Source organism: Cherax quadricarinatus, chromosome 58, assembly GCF_038502225.1.
Source record: "Cherax quadricarinatus isolate ZL_2023a chromosome 58, ASM3850222v1, whole genome shotgun sequence".
Taxonomy (NCBI): Eukaryota; Metazoa; Arthropoda; class Malacostraca; order Decapoda; family Parastacidae; genus Cherax; species Cherax quadricarinatus.
In genome coordinates, this window is record NC_091349.1 from 12152794 (window position 1) to 12172808 (window position 20015).

Sequence of the window (20015 nt, forward strand, 5' to 3'; positions counted from 1 at the left end):
CATGAAAAACTCAATTTAACTCTTGAACTGTGTATGACTTACTTGTATGTCTGGGAATTTTGCTTTGTATGACTTGTGCATCAGAGACCAGGCTGTGTAAGACTTGTACATCATGGAACCAAGCTGTGTATGACTTACTAGTACATATGTCAGGGAATCAGGCTGTGCACGATTTATTTGTATTTCAGGAGGTCGGGTTGTATATGACTTACTTGTTTGTCAGGGGGTCAGGCTGTGTATGATTTACTTGTATGTCACGGGATCATGTTGTGTATGCCATGCCTGTAAATCTGCTGAGCTCAGTTGTTTGGGCTGTCAGGCACCTCTTATGCCAAAGAAAAGAAATTGCTAGCTGCTGGCTCAGCACAAGGCACCATAGGTAAAATTGCCTTGGAAATGCTGTTCTCACAATTGTCTCCAAGTCTTGCTAGAAAGTGCTAATTCATGAGACAGTGACAGCTATTCTAATGTGAAATGTAAACATGTCACAGAGGCACCACCAACACCAGCCCTGACTCCACCATACCACGGCCATACACGTTGAACGCACCGCTTCTCGTCCGATCAGCGAAGTTAAGCAACGTTGGGTTTGGTTAGTACTTGGATGGGTGACTGCCTGGGAACACCAAATGCTGTTGGCATAAAAACTTTTGGTGGCCCGGTGGCCTGGTGGCTAAAGCTCCCGCTTCACACACGGAGGGCCCAGGTTCGATTCCCGGCGGGTGGAAACATTTCGACACATTTCCTTACACCTGCTGTCCTGTTCACCTAGCAGCAAATAGGTACCTGGGTGTTAGTCGACTGGTGTGGGTCGCATCCTGGGGGACAAGATTAAGGACCCCAATGGAAATAAGTTAGACAGTCCTCGATGACGCACTGACTTTCTTGGGTTATCCTGGGTGGCTAACCCTCCGGGGTTAAAAATCCGAACGAAATCTTATCTTATCTTATCTTACCAGTTGTTCTGCAAGCACTACACCTGACTTCAGCTATCCTGTTGCTCGGTTGGTAGCACACTCAGCTCACACAGTTCGATCCCCAGTATGGGTGGAAACACTGGGTGTGTTTCCTTACACCTGCTATCCCTGTTCACCTAGCAGTAAGTAGGTACATATCTAAGTATTAGCCAACTGGTGTGGGTTGCATCCTGGGGACAAGATTAACCTAAGTTGCCAAAATGCTCTGCATAACCAAGGGCTTTCTATATAGTACAGTGGACCCCCGGTTATCGGCCGTAATCCATTCCAGAAGGTCGGCCGATAATCAAAATGGCTGATAACCGAATTAATATTTCCCATAAGAATTAATGAAAATACAATTAATCCGTTCCAAACAAAAATATTCACACACAAAAAAAAAATAACAATTATGTAAGCATTACATACCTTTACTGAAGGCTAATGCTGGCTTCTGGAAGATAGGGAGGAGGAAAGAGGGAGGAGTTAGTGTTTGGAAGGGGAATCCCCCTCCATTAAGACTTTAGGTAGCAAAGCTTTCTCTGGGGTTACTTCCTTTCTCTGTCTTTTATTGCCACTAGGACCGGCTTGAGAGTCACTGGACCCCTGTCTCACAAAATAACTGTCCAGAGTGCTCTGTTTCTGGCATCTCTTTAAGAGTTCCCTGAAGTGGGACAGGGTTTTGTTTACCTGGAGTTTACCTGGAGAGTGTTTCGGGGGTCAACGCCCCCGCGGCCCGGTCTGTGACCAGGCCTCCTGGTGGATCAGCGCCTGATCAACCAGGCTGTTGCTGCTGGCTGCACGCAAACCAACGTACGAGCCACAGCCCGGCTGATCAGGAACTGCCTTTAGGTGCTTGTCCAGTGCCAGCTTGAAGACTGCCAGGGGTCTGTTGGTAATCCCCCTTATGTGTGCTGGGAGGCAGTTGAACAGTCTCGGTCCCCTGACACTTATTGTATGGTCTCTTAACGTGCTAGTGACACCCCTGCTTTTCATTGGGGGGATGGTGCATCGTCTGCCAAGTCTTTTGCTTTCGTAGTGAGTGATTTTCGTGTGCAAGTTCGGTACTAGTCCCTCTAGGATTTTCCAGGTGTATATAATCATGTATCTCTCCCTCCTGCGTTCCAGGGAATACAGGTTTAGAAACCTCAAGCGCTCCCAGTAATTGAGGTGTTTTATCTCCGTTATGCGCGCCGTGAAAGTTCTCTGTACATTTTCTAGGTCGGCAATTTCACCTGCCTTGAAAGGTGCTGTTAGAGTGCAGCAATATTCCAGCCTAGATAGAACAAGTGACCTGAAGAGTGTCATCATGGGCTTGGCCTCCCTAGTTTTGAAGGTTCTCATTATCCATCCTGTCATTTTTCTAGCAGATGCGATTGATACAATGTTATGGTCCTTGAAGGTGAGATCCTCCGACATAATCACTCCCAGGTCTTTGACGTTGGTGTTTCGCTCTATTTTGTGGCCAGAATTTGTTTTGTACTCTGATGAAGATTTAATTTCCTCATGTTTACCATATCTGAGTAATTGAAATTTCTCATCGTTGAACTTCATATTGTTTTCTGCAGCCCACTGAAAGATTTGGTTGATGTCCGCCTGGAGCCTTGCAGTGTCTGCAATGGAAGACACTGTCATGCAGATTCGGGTGTCATCTGCAAAGGAAGACACGGTGCTGTGGCTGACATCCTTGTCTATGTCGGATATGAGGATGAGGAACAAGATGGGAGCTAGTACTGTGCCTTGTGGAACAGAGCTTTTCACCGTAGCTGCCTCGGACTTTACTCTGTTGACGACTACTCTCTGTGTTCTGTTAGTGAGGAAATTATAGATCCATCGACCAACTTTTCCTGTTATTCCTTTAGCGCGCATTTTGTGCGCTATTACGCCATGGTCACACTTGTCGAAGGCTTTTGCAAAGTCTGTATATATTACATCTGCGTTCTTTTTGTCTTCTAGTGCATTTAGGACCTTGTCGTAGTGATCCAGTAGTTGAGACAGACAGGAGCGACCTGTTCTAAACCCATGTTGCCCTGGGTTGTGTAACTGATGGGTTTCTAGATGGGTGGTGATCTTGCTTCTTAGGACCCTTTCAAAGATTTTTATGATATGGGATGTTAGTGCTATTGGTCTGTAGTTCTTTGCTGTTGCTTTACTGCCCCCTTTGTGGAGTGGGGCTATGTCTGTTGTTTTTAGTAACTGAGGGACGACCCCCGTGTCCATGCTCCCTCTCCATAGGATGGAAAAGGCTCGTGATAGGGGCTTCTTGCAGTTCTTGATGAACACAGAGTTCCATGAGTCTGGCCCTGGGGCAGAGTGCATGGGCATGTCATTTATCGCCTGTTCGAAGTCATTTGGCGTCAGGATAACATCGGATAGGCTTGTGTTAATCAAATTTTGTGGCTCTCTCATAAAAAATTCATTTTGATCTTCGACTCTCAGTCTGGTTAGCGGCTTGCTAAAAACTGAGTCATATTGGGACTTGAGTAGCTCACTCATTTCCTTGCTGTCATCTGTGTAGGACCCATCTTGTTTAAGTAGGGGCCCAATACTGGACGTTGTTCTCGATTTTGATTTGGCATAGGAGAAGAAATACTTTGGGTTTCTTTCGATTTCATTTATGGCTTTTAGTTCTTCCCGCGATTCCTGACTAATAGAAGGATTCTTTTAGCTTAAGTTCGATGCTTGCTATTTCTCTGACCAGTGTCTCCCTGCGCATTTCTGATATATTGACCTCTTTTAGCCGCTCTGTTATTCTTTTCCGTCGCCTGTAAAGGGAGCGCCTGTCTCTTTCTATTTTACATCTACTCCTCCTTTTTCTTAGAGGAATAAGCCTTGTGCATACATCGAGTGCCACCGAGTTAATCTGTTCTAGGCATAAGTTTGGGTCTGTGTTGCTTAGTATATCTTCCCAGCTTATATCGGTTAGGACTTGGTTTACTTGGTCCCACTTTATGTTTTTGTTATTGAAGTTGAATTTGGTGAATGCTCCCTCGTGACTAGTCTCATTTTGTCGGTCTGAGGCTCCACGCATACATGTCTGAACCTCAATTATGTTGTGATCTGAGTATATTGTTTTTGATATGGTGACATTTCTTATCAGATCATCATTGTTAGTGAAGATGAGGTCTAGTGTATTCTCCAGTCTAGTAGGCTCTATTATTTGCTGGTTTAAATTGAATTTTGTGCAGAGATTTAAAAGCTCGTGTGAGTGTGAGTTTTCATCAGAGCTGCCTCCTGGTGTTATTACTGCAACAATATTATTTGCTATATTCCTCCATTTTAGGTGCCTTAAGTTGAAATCCCCCAGGAGCAAGATGTTGGGTGCAGGAGCTGGAAGATTTTCCAGACAGTGGTCAATTTTTAACAGCTGTTCCTGGAATTGCTGGGATGTTGCATCCGGAGGCTTGTAGACTACCACAATGACTAGGTTTTGGTTCTCGACCTTTACTGCTAAAACTTCCACTACGTCATTTGAGGCATTAAGCAGTTCTGTGCAAACAAGTGACTCTGCAATGTACAGGCCAACCCCCCCCTTTTGCCTGTTCACTCTGTCACATCTGTATAGGTTGTAACCTGGGATCCATATTTCGTTGTCCAAGTGATCCTTTATGTGGGTCTCAGTGAAAGCCGCGAACATTGCCTTTGCCTCTGCAAGCAGTCCACGGATGAAAGGTATTTTGTTGTTTATTGCTGGCTTTAGACCCTGTATATTTGCAAAGAAGAATGTTATCGGACTGGTGGTATTGTTGGTACTGGGGGGGGATTTTTTTTCCGGCATTAGTATCTGTATCTGTTGGTTTGGAGTGGAGGCCATCGACTGTGGTTCCACTCCAGGAATGACTGGATTTGGTGTACGATTTCTGCCATTTCCTGCCAGTTTTTTTTCCTTCCTGGCACTAAAAAACCTCTCCCTCTTGAGTGGCTGTGGCTACCCAGGTTTTCCCATGGCCTGGATGTTTTGTATCTTTTTGTCCCCTTTAGATGGTATGCCTGGCAATTTAAGTTATAGCACAGTCTTTCCTGTACTGAAGAGGTACACATTTCAGGGTGAAAAAGCTTACAGGAAGGGAGTTTGCATTTTCCTGTTGTCATATGGGCATGACATTTTCTAGGGTGGTCATAGTTGCATGTCCCATCTGTTTTTCCAGATTTCCCATGCCAGCAGATACCAAGTGCATAGTATGTGCACAGGCTTGGTTTCCGTTTGCCTTGGGTTTCTGTGACTGTATTCCCTGTTGGTGCATGTTTCCCTGTCTTATTCCTATCCTCCTTAGCACCAACAATGGAGCTCCCACCAGTTGTTTTTGGTAATTTATCCTCACTATTGCTATTGGAGTCCTCTTGTTTGCTATTTCCTGCGGTATTTCTGGTTTGCAATATTGGTTTTATCTTATCTTTGACTACACTTGTTTCCCTACTATGGCTCCTGTCCTCTATGAGGTCATTTATATGTATTCCTTCCTGCGTATAATTCCCGACTACCTGGACAAAATCTCCAGCTTCACCATTACTGTCTACCAGGACAGTATCTCCAGCTTCACCATTTCTGTCTCCCAGGACAGCACCTCCAGCTTCACCATTACTGTCTCCCAGGACAGTATCTCCAGCTTCACCATTACTGTCTCCCAGGACAGCACCTCCAGCTTCACCATTACTGTCTCCCAGGACAGCACTATCAGCCCTACATTTACTGACTACCAGGACATCACCTCCAGCCTTACAGTTTGTGACTACATGGCCAGTATCAAGGGCAGTACCATTCAGCCCGGACTTTTTATGTTCCCATCTGTTGTAGAAAGCTTCCAGGTTTTCTATGAAAGCAGCTTTGATGTTATCCTCTTTTAATACCCTTGTGATTTTAGTCCACAGATTTTCCTCATTTGGGCATACCCAAAAACACTTCTCTGTTTTAATACTGCTTGTAGCTAGTTCTGGGATATCTGCACAAGGAGCGTGACACCAATTTCCACAAAAATGACAATTTATCCATGTGGTAGCCCGTTTGTTTGACTGACCACAGACTACACACAGCTTCATAATGATTTGAATGGTTGATTTACTGCAAGTCTACTAGCAACCTCTTGAATATTATATTAATAACCTTAAATGAAGCTCTAGCTATTTGTATTTCTGTTTCTAACTCTTTTTGTATATTGGACAGCTTACCGTCACGTTCCTGATTTTTAATGTTTGTGTTTATAAGGGCGCCTACAAACCCATCCGTTTACAGTCTGCTTTATTGTCCAACGAAACTGTTTGAAACCAGTCCCGGGTTCGGACCAGTCAAGGGTTCGGACCAGTCAAGGGTTCGGACCAGTCGATCTGCTCTGATCAGTGGGTCACTTATTTAAAACATACTGGTCGGTGATTTGAGCTAACACATATGGCTTGTTTCAGCTTTGTCAGGGTGGTGTTTCTCTACAAAAGCTTGCACCCTAGTCCACATTGCACACATCTCTTTAATCTCTGAAGAAGGCACCTCCTTCACTACCTCTTCCTCCTCCTCTGAAGCAAGTTCCTCAGTTGCAGTCTGTTGCTGTTCGAGACAAAGCTCTTGCAGCTCTTCAGTGGTTAGCTCTTCCCTGTGGTCCTCCACCAACTCTTCCACATCGTCGCCACTCACCTCCAACCCCAGGGACTTCCCCAGTGTCACAACAGAGTCCGCAGGGTCGGCAGGGTCAGGGTCAGGGTCAGCCTCAAACCCTTCAAAATCCCTCTCTGGGACACAATCTGGCTACAGTTTTCTCAAAGCAGAGTTCAAAGTCCTGGAAGTCACTTCCTCCCAAGCCTTACCTATAAGGCTTATGCAATGGAGGATAGTGAAGTGATTCCTCCAGAACTCTCTTAGGGTCAACTGAGTGTCCGAGGTCACTTCAAAGCACTTTTGAAACACTGCTTTGTGTAGAGTTTTTTGAAGTTAGAAATGATCTGCTGGTCCATGGGCTGGAGAGGAGTTATGTTAGGAGTCAAGAACTTCACTGTGATGAAAATGAAGTCCCTAAACACTTGGTCTTGCAAGTCTGGAGGATGTGCAGGAGCATTGTCCAGTACCAGGAGGCACTTGAGTGCCAATTTCTTTTCCAGGAGGCATTTTTTCACACTTGGGCCAAACACATCATTAACCCACTCTTTGAAAATTTGCCTTGTGACCCATGCCTTATGATTAGCTTTCCACATCACACACAATCTATTCATGACATTGTTTTTCTTGAACACACTGGGATTTTTTTAGTGATACACAAGTAAAGGTTTCACTTTGAAATCCCCACTAGCATTACCACACAACAAAAGAGTAAGCCTGTCTTTCATAGGCTTGTGTCCTTGCAGTGCATTTTCCTCCTGGGTAATGTAGGTCCTGTTTGGCATTTTCTTCCAAAACACGCCTGTTTTGTCACAACTGAACACTTGTTGGGGTTCGAATCCTTCAGCCTTTACATAGTCCTGGAATTCATGAACATACTTTTCAGCTGCACATTTGTCAGAACTTGCAGCCTAACCATGCCTTACAACACTGTGTATGCCACTACACTTCTTAAATCTATCACACCATCCTTTGCTGGCCCTAAATTCACAAACTGCAGCACTTGTTCCAGGCATTTTCTTTGCAAGATCCTCATGCAACTGCTTTGCCTCCTCACAAATGATCGACTCCACAACACTGTCTCCCACTAATTCGTTTTCCTTAATCCACAATAATAATAACTTTTCCACCTCTTCCATTATTGGTGGCCTATGTTTAGTAAGAAAAGTTACTCCTTTTGCAACATTAGCACCTTTGATTTGTTCTTTCTTTGCCAGGATGGATGTAATTGTTGAATTATTCTTGATGAACATCCTGGCAAGTTCCACCACCTTCATACCACTCTCAAACTTTTCTATCACTTCATGCTTAAATTTCATGGTGTTTCTCACTTTCTTTACCACAGGAACTTTACTAGGAATTTTCTTTGGAGCCATCTTTACTTATTTCACAGTTGCACTGCAAGAAAAACCACTAAAAACAATGTAATGTATCTATGGCATCTGCTAGGAAAATGATAGGATGGATAATGAGAACCTTCATAACTAGGGATGCCAAGCCCATGATGATTCTCTTCATATCGCTTGTTCTCTCTAGGTTGGAATACTGCTGTACACTAACTACCCCCTTCAAGGTAGGCATAATTGCTGACCTGGAGAGTGTAAAGAGAACTTTCATGGCACATATAAGCACGATAAGGCACCTAAATTACTGGGAACGATTGAAGTCCCTTGATTTGTATTCCCTGGAATGCAGGCGAGCTTGATACAATGATAATATACACTTGGAAAATCCTAGAGGGATTAGTACCAAACTTGCACACGAAAATCACTCCCTATGAAAGCAAGACTCGGTAGGAGATGCAACATTCCGCCAATGAAAAGCAGGGGCACCACGAATATACTGAGAGACAACACAAGAAGTGTCAGGGGCCCAAGACTGTTCAACTGCCTCGCAGCATATATAACCCAGAAACGGTCCAAACGCATATATACGTTTTTTCAACATTGGAAAGTACGTAAAAAAAGTAGATTTCTTTTTGTTTTTTTTTACATTTGAAAATGTGTAAAAAAAACTTTGATCTACTTTTTTTTGTTATATTTGAAAATATGTAAAAAAACGTAGATCTACTTTTGTAGCACTACACATGTGAACGTAGATCTGCTTGGACCGTTTACGGGTTAAGGGGATTACCAATAGACCCCTGGCTGTCTTCAGGAAGGCACTTGACAGGCATCTAAAGTCAGTACCTAACCAGCCTGGCTGTGGTTCGTACATCAGTTTGCATGTGGCCAGCAGTAACAGCCTGGCTGATCAGACCCTGATCCACCACAAGGCTTGGTCTTAGACTGAGTTGCAGGGCCACTGACCCCCAAAACCCTGTCCAGGTATACTATATTTACATCGGGTTTCGTTTGCCCTGGTTTTTGTCGAATTCAGTTTTCAACGAATTTTTTCGTCAAAATTTTGTCCCAGTTTTTGTTCATCACCTCAGTTTTCATCGAGTTGACAGTGGTCTGCCGTACCGAACGTACGTGTCCGCCTGCAACCACACAAAGCATCCCACGCGTTCTGAGTCAGTCTGGCTTTGTTTCTCGTTGGAAGAGGGTGGTAGTGATGGTGGTAGAGAGTGGTAGTGATGGTGGTAGAGAGTGGTAGTGATGGTGGTAGAAATAATCCCTCCTCCCTCTCCCCTCCTCGCCGTCTTCCATATGCCAACAAGAGTCTTCAATAAAGGTAAAAGTGATGTTAAATGTTCATTTATCTATTTCATTAGTCCTTTATATTTATTTCTCATTGTTTTCTGTATGTACAACTATAATTATTCTCTACAAATTGTATTTTTTGTTAATACTTTTGGGTGTCTGGAACAGATTAATTGGATTTACATTATTTCTTATGGGAAATATTGTAGACAGCCTGTACTGTCTGCACAGACAGCCTATGCTGTCTACCAGCTTAGTTCATATTTTGCAGCACTAAGGTGCTGCCCTCTAGGCCTGCCCAAGTCAGTGGGATGCTGGTCCCATTCGCGCACTCACTCAGCGGCCTAGCAGCAGTCAACATGTCCTACTAGCTCTCTCCCTCATGGGCATGGCCCTACCGGGCCATGGACACAACACACAAGCCTGTGTACCCACCACAACTTTGCAAATAAACAAAGAAGCCTCTGAAGACATTTATCATTCACCCACTCTGCTTGCAGCATCACCAAACAAACCCGTTATAAATGGTGGGAAGCGGTGCTCGCAGCAAGTGGTGTTTGCCCAGAGAGAGGAAGGAAATAGAATGAAGTTGTGTTCACTTCATCACCCTACATTAGAAACATCCGTCTCTCAACGAGTTATCCTGATGTCGTGTCTGCACGTTTCAGCATCCAGACACAGGTACAAGCAGGATCTAGCCGAAATTTACCGAATTTCTTTGACCCCACGCCACAGCGTCCCATGCTGTTTCTCAAGTCACATGTTCAGCGTCACTTGTATGCTCTGCTGTTGTAGTTCAGCTCAGCACAGCTATTTCAGCAAGCCAGAGGCGAGTTTTGTGGTGATTTCTGCGCCCAGGGTGAGTTTCTCCACGTGTTTCTGGAGAGAAGAGGAGGAGGTGGCCATTCCTTGCCTCGCCCACGCTCACCCTGCTGTACACTCACACCTCACCAGCCTACCATACACCACCATGCCATCATTCCCTCTGCTGTGTTTTCTGCTGTTTTCCATGTGAATTCATTGCCAGAGCTGTGTATCTGAGTGCCCGAGGCCACTCAAAGCCACGTGGATCAGCAAGCCACGCGGATCTGCAAGCCATGTGGATCAGCATGCCACATAGATCAGCAAGCCATGTAGATCAGCAAGCCATGTGGATCAGCAAGCTACGTGGATCAGCAAGCCACGTGGATCAGCATGCCACGTAGATCACGACACCACGTGGATCCTGACGCCACGTTGGGTGTGGACGATGTCACGTGGACCTACAAGCCACGTGAGTTGCGAGATGTCCCAGACCACATAAGAACATAAGAACATAAGAACGAAGGAACACTGCAGAAGGCCTACTGGCCCATGCGAGGCAGGTCCAAGTCCCTACCGGCTTAAGCCAATGCACCCAACCTAGTCAGGTCAGGTCACATTGACTCAAGGGAGGAACACGGCAACCGACCCGTTAGCACAAGCTATCAGGTCTAACTCACACCCACCCACATCTACTCATGTATTTATCCAACCTATTTTTAAAGCTACACAACGTTCTGGCCTCTATAACGGTACTTGGGAGTTTGTTCCACTCATCCACAACTCTATTACCAAACCAGTACTTTCCTATATCCCTCCTGAATCTGAATTTTTCCAACTTAAAACCATTGCTGCGAGTCCTGTCTAGGCTAGATATTATCAGCACACTATTTACATCCCCTTTATTTATTCCTGTCTTCCACTTATAAACCTCAATCATATCCCCCCTAATTCTACGTCTTTCTAGAGAGTGCAGTTTCAGGGCCCTTAGTCTATCCTCATAGGGAAGGTTTCTGATACATGGGATCATCTTTGTCATCCTCCTTTGTACATTTTCCAGAGAATTTATATCCATTCTGTAATACGGTGACCAAAACTGTGCAGCATAATCTAAATGAGGCCTAACCAAGGATGTATAGAGTTGAAGAACAACCTGAGGACTCCTATTATTTATGCTTCTTGATATGAAGCCAAGGATTCTATTAGCTTTATTGCGAACACTTATGCACTGTTGTCTTGGTTTCAGATTACTGCTAACCAGAACTCCTAAATCTTTTTCGCAATCCGTAATATTAAGATCTACATTATTTAGTTTATATGTGGCATGGTTATTGTCCTGTCCAACATTTAGAACTTTGCATTTGTCTATATTAAACTGCATCTGCCACTTCTCCGACCACTGCATCAGTCTATTCAAATCTTCCTGGAGTGCTCGAATGTCCTCGTCAGAATGAATTCGACGGCCTATTTTGGTGTCATCGGCAAACTTGCCGATGTCGCTCTTTATGCCCTCATCTATGTCGTTTATGTAGATTGTGAACAGCAGGGGGCCCAACACTGACCCCTGTGGAACACCGCTCGTGACGCTTCCCCACTCTGATTTCTCCCCATTTAGATTTCTCCCCATTTATGCAAACTCTCTGCTGCCTATTTGTCAACCATGCCTCTATCCAGGAAAAAATTTCTCCTCCTATTCCATGTGCTTTAATTTTCCTCAATAGTCTCTGATGTGGGACCCTGTCAAAAGCCTTACTGAAGTCCATATACACAATATCATATTCGTTACCATGATCTACCTCCTCAAATACCTTAGTGAAAAAAGTTAATAAATTCGTAAGGCAGGAACGTCCCTTTGTAAAACCATGCTGAGATTCGTTGATTAATTTATGCTTTTCAAGGTGGCTACGAACTGCCTCGGCAATTATTGATTCCATAAATTTTCCCACTATGGAGGTTAGGCTTATTGGTCTATAGTTCGAAGCTAAGGACCTGTCACCTGTTTTGAAAATAGGTATCACATTTGCCATTTTCCACTTATCTGGCACCATGCCAGTTTGTAGTGATATGTTGAAAAGATTAGCCAAAGGTGTGCTAAGCTCCTCTTTACATTCCTTTAGAACCCTTGCATACAGTTCATCAGGGCCTGGGGATTTGTTAGGTTTTAATTTATCTATTTGCCTAAGGACCATGTCACTTGTGACCCTAATAGTGCACAGTTTATTATCGTCCTGTTCTACATAATTTATCATTACTGGAATATCACTGGTATCCTCCTGTGTAAAAACTGAGAGGAAGTATGTGTTAAAAATTCTACACATTTCCTTATCACTGTCAGTGAGCTGACCCGAGGAACTTTTGAGTGGGCCTATCTTGTCCCTGATCTTACTTCTGTATACCTGAAAGAATCCTTTTGGGTTAGTCTTCGATTCTCTTGCAACTTTAAGCTCATAATCTCTTTTTGCTTTTCTAATTCCCTTTTTTATTTCTCTCTTTAACTGAATATATCGATTTCTTAATTGCCCCTCTCCTCTTTTGATTTGCCTATATATGCCTCTCTTTTGACCAATCAGATATTTTAATCTATTGTTCATCCATTTAGGATCATTTTTGTTTGATCTGATTTCCCTATTTGGAACATAATTTGACTGAGCAGCTAGAACTATGCCCTGGAAAGCATCATATCGGCAACCATCACCACCTACCTGACCCCTAGTCAGGTCATTCCAGTTCAGCCCACCTAAGTAATTTTTCAGTCCTATGAAATCAGCCAAGCGAAAGTCAGGGACGGAGACTTGATTGCCATTATTAGGGGAATTCCATGATATGTTAAAACTGAGTGATTTGTGATCACTCTCCCCAAGCTCATCATTAACCTCAAGATTATTAATTAGTGTTTCCCTACTGGCAAGAACCAAGTCAAGGAGGTTATTTCCCCTAGTTGGCTCTGTCACAAACTGTTTTAAAAAACAATCGTGGATCGTATCAAGAAAGTCACCCGACTCTAAATTTCCTGTCAAATTGCTCCAGTCAATCTGTCTATAGTTGAAATCTCCCATTAGCACAACATTTTCGTATGTAGATGCCTTACGAATTTCGTCCCATAGAAGTTTACTGCACTCCCTATCAAGATTTGGGGCCCTGTAAATCACACCCAAAATTAGTTTTTCTCGGCCCTCGAGAAGCTGTAACCAAACAGATTCAGTGGCTGACGCTTCTAATTTAATATCTTGTCTAACACAACAATTTAAATTGTCTCTGACATACATCGCTACTCCACCACCTTTCCTGTTGACCCTGTCAGTGTGGAATAATTTATAGCCTTGTATGTGACATTCAGATGGCATCTCTCTATCTTTCAGATTGAGCCAGGTCTCTGTTATAGCAATAATATCTATGTTTCCTGCACTTGCAATTAATCTTAGCTCATCTATCTTATTTCTAACACTCCTGCTATTAGTATAGTAAACCTTAAGGGAGCTAGTCCTTTGCTGCCCTCTGCTGTCCCCCTTTGTTTTCTGACCTGTTCTATTGTCTTTATTTATAACTTCATGCTGAATGCCTTTTATACATTTACTGTTTCCAACCCTAGTGTTGCAACCTGCTTGTTTCCCACACACACCCATACCTGTGGTCTGCTGCCCGACTTCATGACATCACGATGTCTGCTGGCGTCACCTCGAGATGTCTGATGTCACAATGCTGCTGACATCACCTCGATATATCTGATGTCACAATGTTGCTGATGTCACGCCTGACATCATATGATGTCACATCGAGTGTTTCAGTAATTATGTCAGTATTGTCGAGAAGACTGAGAGAAGATATATGTCATGTGTTAATTAATTCCTCTCAATGTTCTCACATGTTAGTGTATGGCTTAGTGTCAATTTTGTGCATAGAAAAGCATCATTTGCTAGTTTAAGCCATGTTGTACCGCATGTACTGCGGGTGTGTGTAAAGTTTTCCGTGTGTCCAGTGTGGTCTGTGGCCAGACCAGTGCGTAGCACCACTGTGTTAGTGTCACCCAGTGTGACCAGCGCTTTTGACAGCTGATATTATTCAGCCTGAGCGTATGACCCCCTTTGTACAGAAAGCTCTTATGCTTGTCGCTCATAGATGTTCTGCAGGATCGTACCTGCTACAATTCCCATCGAGATTTGTTTCACTTCACTTCCAGACCTTCAGAGTGCAGTTATATGTAGAGAAACGAGTCTGGGGACGCTTAGACTAACCTCTGCCATAACTCCAACTGTTGAATGACACTCGTTGGCAGGCGCTGTGTCAGCCTCGTGTCACAAGCCCCTCAAGGAAGGTTCCTTGATGTTGGTGAGGGGCTCTTGATTTAGGGAATTGGATCTGTGCTCCAGTTCCCCGAATTAAGCCTGAATGCCTTCCACATCCCCCCCCCAGGCGCTGTATAATCCTCCGGGTTTAGCGCTTCCCCCTTGATTATAATAATAATCGTGTCACAAGCTTCAGTGAGCAGCCTGCACAAAGAAGATGTCACTGACTGCTAGCTCGCTCACTGCAGTCTGGTGTATGATGTTACGACTCCCAGCCCCTCAAGGAAGGTTCCTTGATGTTGGTGAGGGGCTCTTGATTTAGGGAATTGGATCTGTGCTCCAGTTCCCCGAATTAAGCCTGAATGCCTTCCACATCCCCCCCCAGGCGCTGTATAATCCTCCGGGTTTAGCGCTTCCCCCTTGATTATAATAATAATAATAATACGACTCCCAGATGTTTCGCCCAGTCGTCTCTGCCACGACTCGCTCCATGCTCACCGGCAGTGACAGCCCAGCGACAATACCAGTCGAGAAGTGTCCTCCTGAGTCGCTTGCCAGAAGTCATGCCCAGTTGCCGAGTTGTCGTGCCCCAGGTTGAGTGAAACCTGCAGTGACTCCTACAATGTCTGCTTCACCGTTCTAGAGGGGACCATACCTCATTACGTCACAGCTCAGCCGCAGCAATGTCTCCTGTGTTGCAGTATCCGTCCAGACGCAGGAAGGTGTGCAGTGATGCCCTTCAACGCTCACTGCCTATGACCACGATGTTTAGCACACCCCACATGTTTTTTTTCTTCCCTCCCTGTACGAAGTTTTTTTTATCCATGTCCATATGTATATACATGTTTTTTATTTTGTGTTCTGTGCCCTGTTTCTACGAGAGAGAGAGACCGAGTTTTTTTTTACCACCAGTATTGTCGTGTCGGGACAACGCGAGGTAGGTGGCCAAGCGTATGTAGACAGCCTGTACTGTCTACACAGACAGCCTGTACTCTCTACACAGACAGCCTGTACTGTCTACACAGACAGCCTGTACTGTCTACACAGACAGACTGTACTGTCTACACAGACAGCCTGTACTGTCTACACAGACAGCCTGTACTGTCTACACAGACAGCCTGTACTGTCTACACAGACAGCCTATGCTGTCAGCTTAGTTCATATTTTGCGGCACTAAGGTACTGCCCTCTAGGCCTGCCCAAGTCAGTGGGACGCTGGTCCCACTCGCACACTCACTCAGCGGCCTAGCAGCAATCAACATGTCCTACCAGCTCTCTCCCTCATGGGCATGGCCCTACCGGGCCATGGACACAACACACAAGCCTGTGTACCCACCACGACTTTACAAATAAACAAAGAAGCCTCCGAAGACATTTATCATTCACCCGCCCCGCTTTCAGCTCACCAATAATCTGTTTCATTAATAACTTCACAACAGCAGTGACAAACATTGACTGGCACACTGAGCTAGAAATCTATACAGATATTGACGAATGTATTAATAATTTTCGAAAAAAGACCCAATACCTCTATAACAAGCACTGCCCTAGAAAAACTAAACAGATGAACAGTCCCTGGCTAACACCCAGCATCCTCAAATCCATAAATACAAAGCACCTATACGAAAAACAGTACAGAATGGGTCACATAACCAGAGACCAAACAAAACATTACTCGTCAATCCTAACCAGACTGATAAGAAGGGCTAAAAAATTGTATTATGAGAACAGATTATTCAACTTAAAAGGTGATATAAAAAAGCCCTGGAAAACCCTATCAGAAATTCTAGGAACAAAAAAGATATCACGAAATAGCGCAATTGAACTAACAAAACCAGATGAACCCCAACTCCCACAAACTGAAACATTAAACAGACTCAACGATTTCTTCTCCACCATAGGAAAAAACCTTGCCAATAAAATCCCAAGCTCATATATCCCACACAATGACTACCTCACTGGCAACTACCCGAACACACTGTGCCTAGCTCTGACTAACCCAACAGAAGTCTCCCTTATTATCAACACACTAAAAAACAAGACAGGAGATTTAAATACCTTACCACCCTTTATATACAAAAAAGCGTCGCAAGTGCTGTCACCAATCACTGCAACACTCTTTTAACAAATTTATCAAATCCTCTACCTTCCCTACAGTTCTCAAAATAGTGAGGGTCACCCCGATCCATAAAGGAGGAGACCAAACAGACTTGAACAACTATAAGCTAATATCCAACTTACACCCTCTCTCTAAAATCTTTGAAAAATTAATTCATATGCAAATCTATTCCTACCTCATCTCCCACAACATACTCAACCCCTGTCAGTTTGGGTTCAGGCCTAATAAAAATACGAGTGATGCTATTATACACGCGCTAGAATAAATATACACTGCACTAGAGAAAAAAGAAGTCCCACTGGGGATCTTCATTGATTTACGTAAAGCTTTTGATACAGTTGACCATGATTTGCTCCACATAAAACTGTCGCACTATGGTATAAGAGGGCACTCCCTCAACTACCTAAAGACATACCTCAGCAACAGAAGCCAATATGTGTACACAAATGGAGCAAACTCTTCCGCATAGCCAATTACAGTTGGTGTCCCACAGGGAAGTGTCCTTGGCCCTCTTCTCTTTCTCGTTTATATAAATGACCTACCAAATGCATAACAACTACTCAAACCCACACTATTTGCAGATGACACTACATACGTCTTCTCTCACCCGAGCCCAGTCATGCTAGCCAATACTATGAATATCAAATTACAGAAAATATCTACCTGGATGATGACTAACAAACTTACTCTCAACATTGACAAAATCTACTTCATTCAGTTTGGCAACAGAGCTACAGATGTCCCTCTTAACATAATGATAAATGGATCACCTATCACAAAGCTCACAGAGGGAAAATTCTTAGGAATCCACCTTGATAATAGACTCAACTTTCAAACACATGTACAACAAATTTCCAAGAAAATTTCCAAGATCGTAGGCATACTATCGAAGATACAGTACTATGTTCAACAGTCAGCCCTCCTGGCCCTATATCACTCACTTATTTACCCCTATCTCACCTATGGAATTTGTGCATGGGGCTCAACAACAATAAACCATCTCAGACCATTAATTACCCAACAAAAGGCTGCAGTCAGAATGATAACAAATTCCCACTACAGGCAGCACACCCCACCAATATTCGAAACTCTAAACCTACTCACCATACAAAACATCCATACTTATTATTGTACCTACTACATATATAGAACACTTAACTCGGATATAAACCCTCCCCTCAAACGTCTCCTTACCAACCTCAACAGAACACATGACCATAACACAAGGCACAGATCACTCTTTGATGTTCCTCGTGTCCATCTCACACTATGCAAAAACTCAATGCACATAAAAGGCCCAAAAAATCTGGAATTCATTACCTGTGAATATAAAAGAAACACTGTTTATAAATTCAAGTCTCTTCTTAAAAATCACTTAATCACCCTTAACTAAATAAATACTGAATAATTGTATCTCATAAATGTTTAACCTGTGACCCAATCAAACTTTGTTATTTCTAATTACATTACCTAACAGAATACTCCATTCTACTGAATGCACAGCAACACAGTAAATGACCATATGACCTGTCTTTGAAATACTCATTTGTGCTTAATTGTTATTTGTTTACAATAATGTTTACTACTGAATATATCATTGCGTAGTTAATCTTACGTTAATTTTAAGCCTGCCCATAATGCTCTGCATACAAAGGGCTTTGGCATGTTACACTTAACCACTGTATTTCTTTGTACTTCTATGTATCATGTTCAAATTAATAAATAAATAAAATAGATAATTAACGAATTAACGAGGAAAGCCGAGGCTCCACTATACATGTACAAGGTATACAAGCATAGCTGACATCAACGACGTACTACTATATAACAAGCCGCTTGCTATGCAGGGCATTTCGGGCAAATGCTCTGCATAACATAGAAGGGGTTACTAGCCCCTTGCTCCCAGCAGTGTAGTTGCCTCTTACGACACGTACGGCTTACAGAAGAATTCTGTTCCACTTCCTGATGGAGATAAGAGGAAATAAACAAGAACAAGAACTAGTAAGAAAACAGAAGAAAACTCTGAGGGGTGATATGTGTGTGTGTGTGTGTGTGTGTGTGTACTCACCTAATTGTGGTTGCAGGGGTCGAGACTCAGCTCCTGGCCCCGCCTCTTCACTGATTGCTACTAGGTCCTCTCTCTCTCTGCTTCCTGAGCTTTATCATACCTCTTCTTAAAACTATGTATGGTTCCTGCCTCCACTACACTTGCTAGGCTATTCCACTTCCTGACGACTCTATGACTGAAGAAATACTTCCTAACGTCCCTGTGATTCGTCTGAGTCTTCAGCTTCCAGTTGTGACCCCTTGTCCCTGTGTCCCCTCTCTGGAACATCCTATCTCTGTCCACCTTGTCTATTCCCTGCAGTATCTTGTATGTCGTTATCATGTCTCCCCTGACCCTTCTGTCCTCCAGTGTCGTCAGTCCGATTTCCCTCAACCTTTCCTCGTACGACATTCCCCTGAGCTCTGGGACTAGCCTTGTTGCAAATCTTTGTACTTTCTCTAACTTCTTGACGTGCTTGACCAGGTGTGGGTTCCAGACTGGTGCTGCATACTCCAGTATGGGCCTAACATACACAGTGTGCAGTGTCTTGAACGATTCCTTATTAAGGTATCGGAACGCCATTCTCAGGTTTGCCAGGCGCACGTATGCTGCAGCAGTTATTTGGTTGATGTGTGCCTCCGGTGACGTGCTCGGTGTTATGGTCACCCCGAGGTCTTTCTCCCTGAGTGAGGTCTGTAGTCTTTGTGCACCTCTGTCTGCGGTCTTCTTTGCCCCTCCCCAATCTTCATGACTTTGCATTTGGCAGGATTGAATTCGAGAAGCCAGTTTCTGGACCACATATCCAGCCTGTCCAGGTCTCTTTGCAGTCCTGCCTCATCCTCATCCGATTTAATTCTTCTCATCAACTTCACATCATCTGCGAATAGGGACACTTCAGAGTCTATTCCTGCCATCATGTCGTTTGCATATATAAAAAATAGCACTGGTCCTAGAACTGACCCCTGTGGGACCCCGCTCATCACAGGCCCCCACTGTGATACCTCTTCACGTACCATGACTCGTTGCTGCCTCCCTGTCAGGTATTCCCTGATTCATTGCAGTGCCCTCCCTGTTACATGCACCTGATCCTCCAGCTTCTGCACTAATCTCTTGTGGGGAACTGTGTCAAAGGCCTTCCTGCAGTCTAGGAAAACGCAATCAACCCACCCCTCTCTCTCGTGTCTTCTGTTACCTTGTCATAAAACTCCAGGAGGTTTGTGATACAAGATTTGCCTTCCATGAACCCATGCTGGTTTTCATTTATAATCTTGTTCCATTCCAGGTGTTCGACCACTCTCCTCCTGATAATCTTCTCCATGACTTTGCACACAATACATGTCAGAGACACAGGTCTGTAGTTTAGCGCCTCGTTTCTGTTTCCTTTCTTAAATATGGGGACTACATTTGCTGTCTTCCATTTCTCAGGTAGTTGCCCAGTTTCAAGGGATGTGTTGAAGATTGTGGATAGAGGCACGCACAGCATCTCTGCTCCTTCTCTAAGGACCCATGGGGAGATGTTGTCCGGTCCCATCGCCTTCGAGGTATCAAGGTCACTTAGCAGCTTCTTCACCTCCTCCTCAGTTG

At 43.9% G+C, this 20015-nt stretch overlaps 1 protein-coding gene and 1 pseudogene across 3 annotated transcripts in view; one reads left to right on the forward strand and one right to left on the reverse strand.

The window, feature by feature from the left end:
* The window catches only part of LOC128698060 (UBA-like domain-containing protein 2-B), a 190356-nt gene that overhangs the window by 8374 nt on the left and 161967 nt on the right, over positions 1-20015 (reverse strand). The window lies entirely within an intron of this gene.
* LOC128698128 (5S ribosomal RNA) lies at positions 524-641 on the forward strand (annotated as a pseudogene).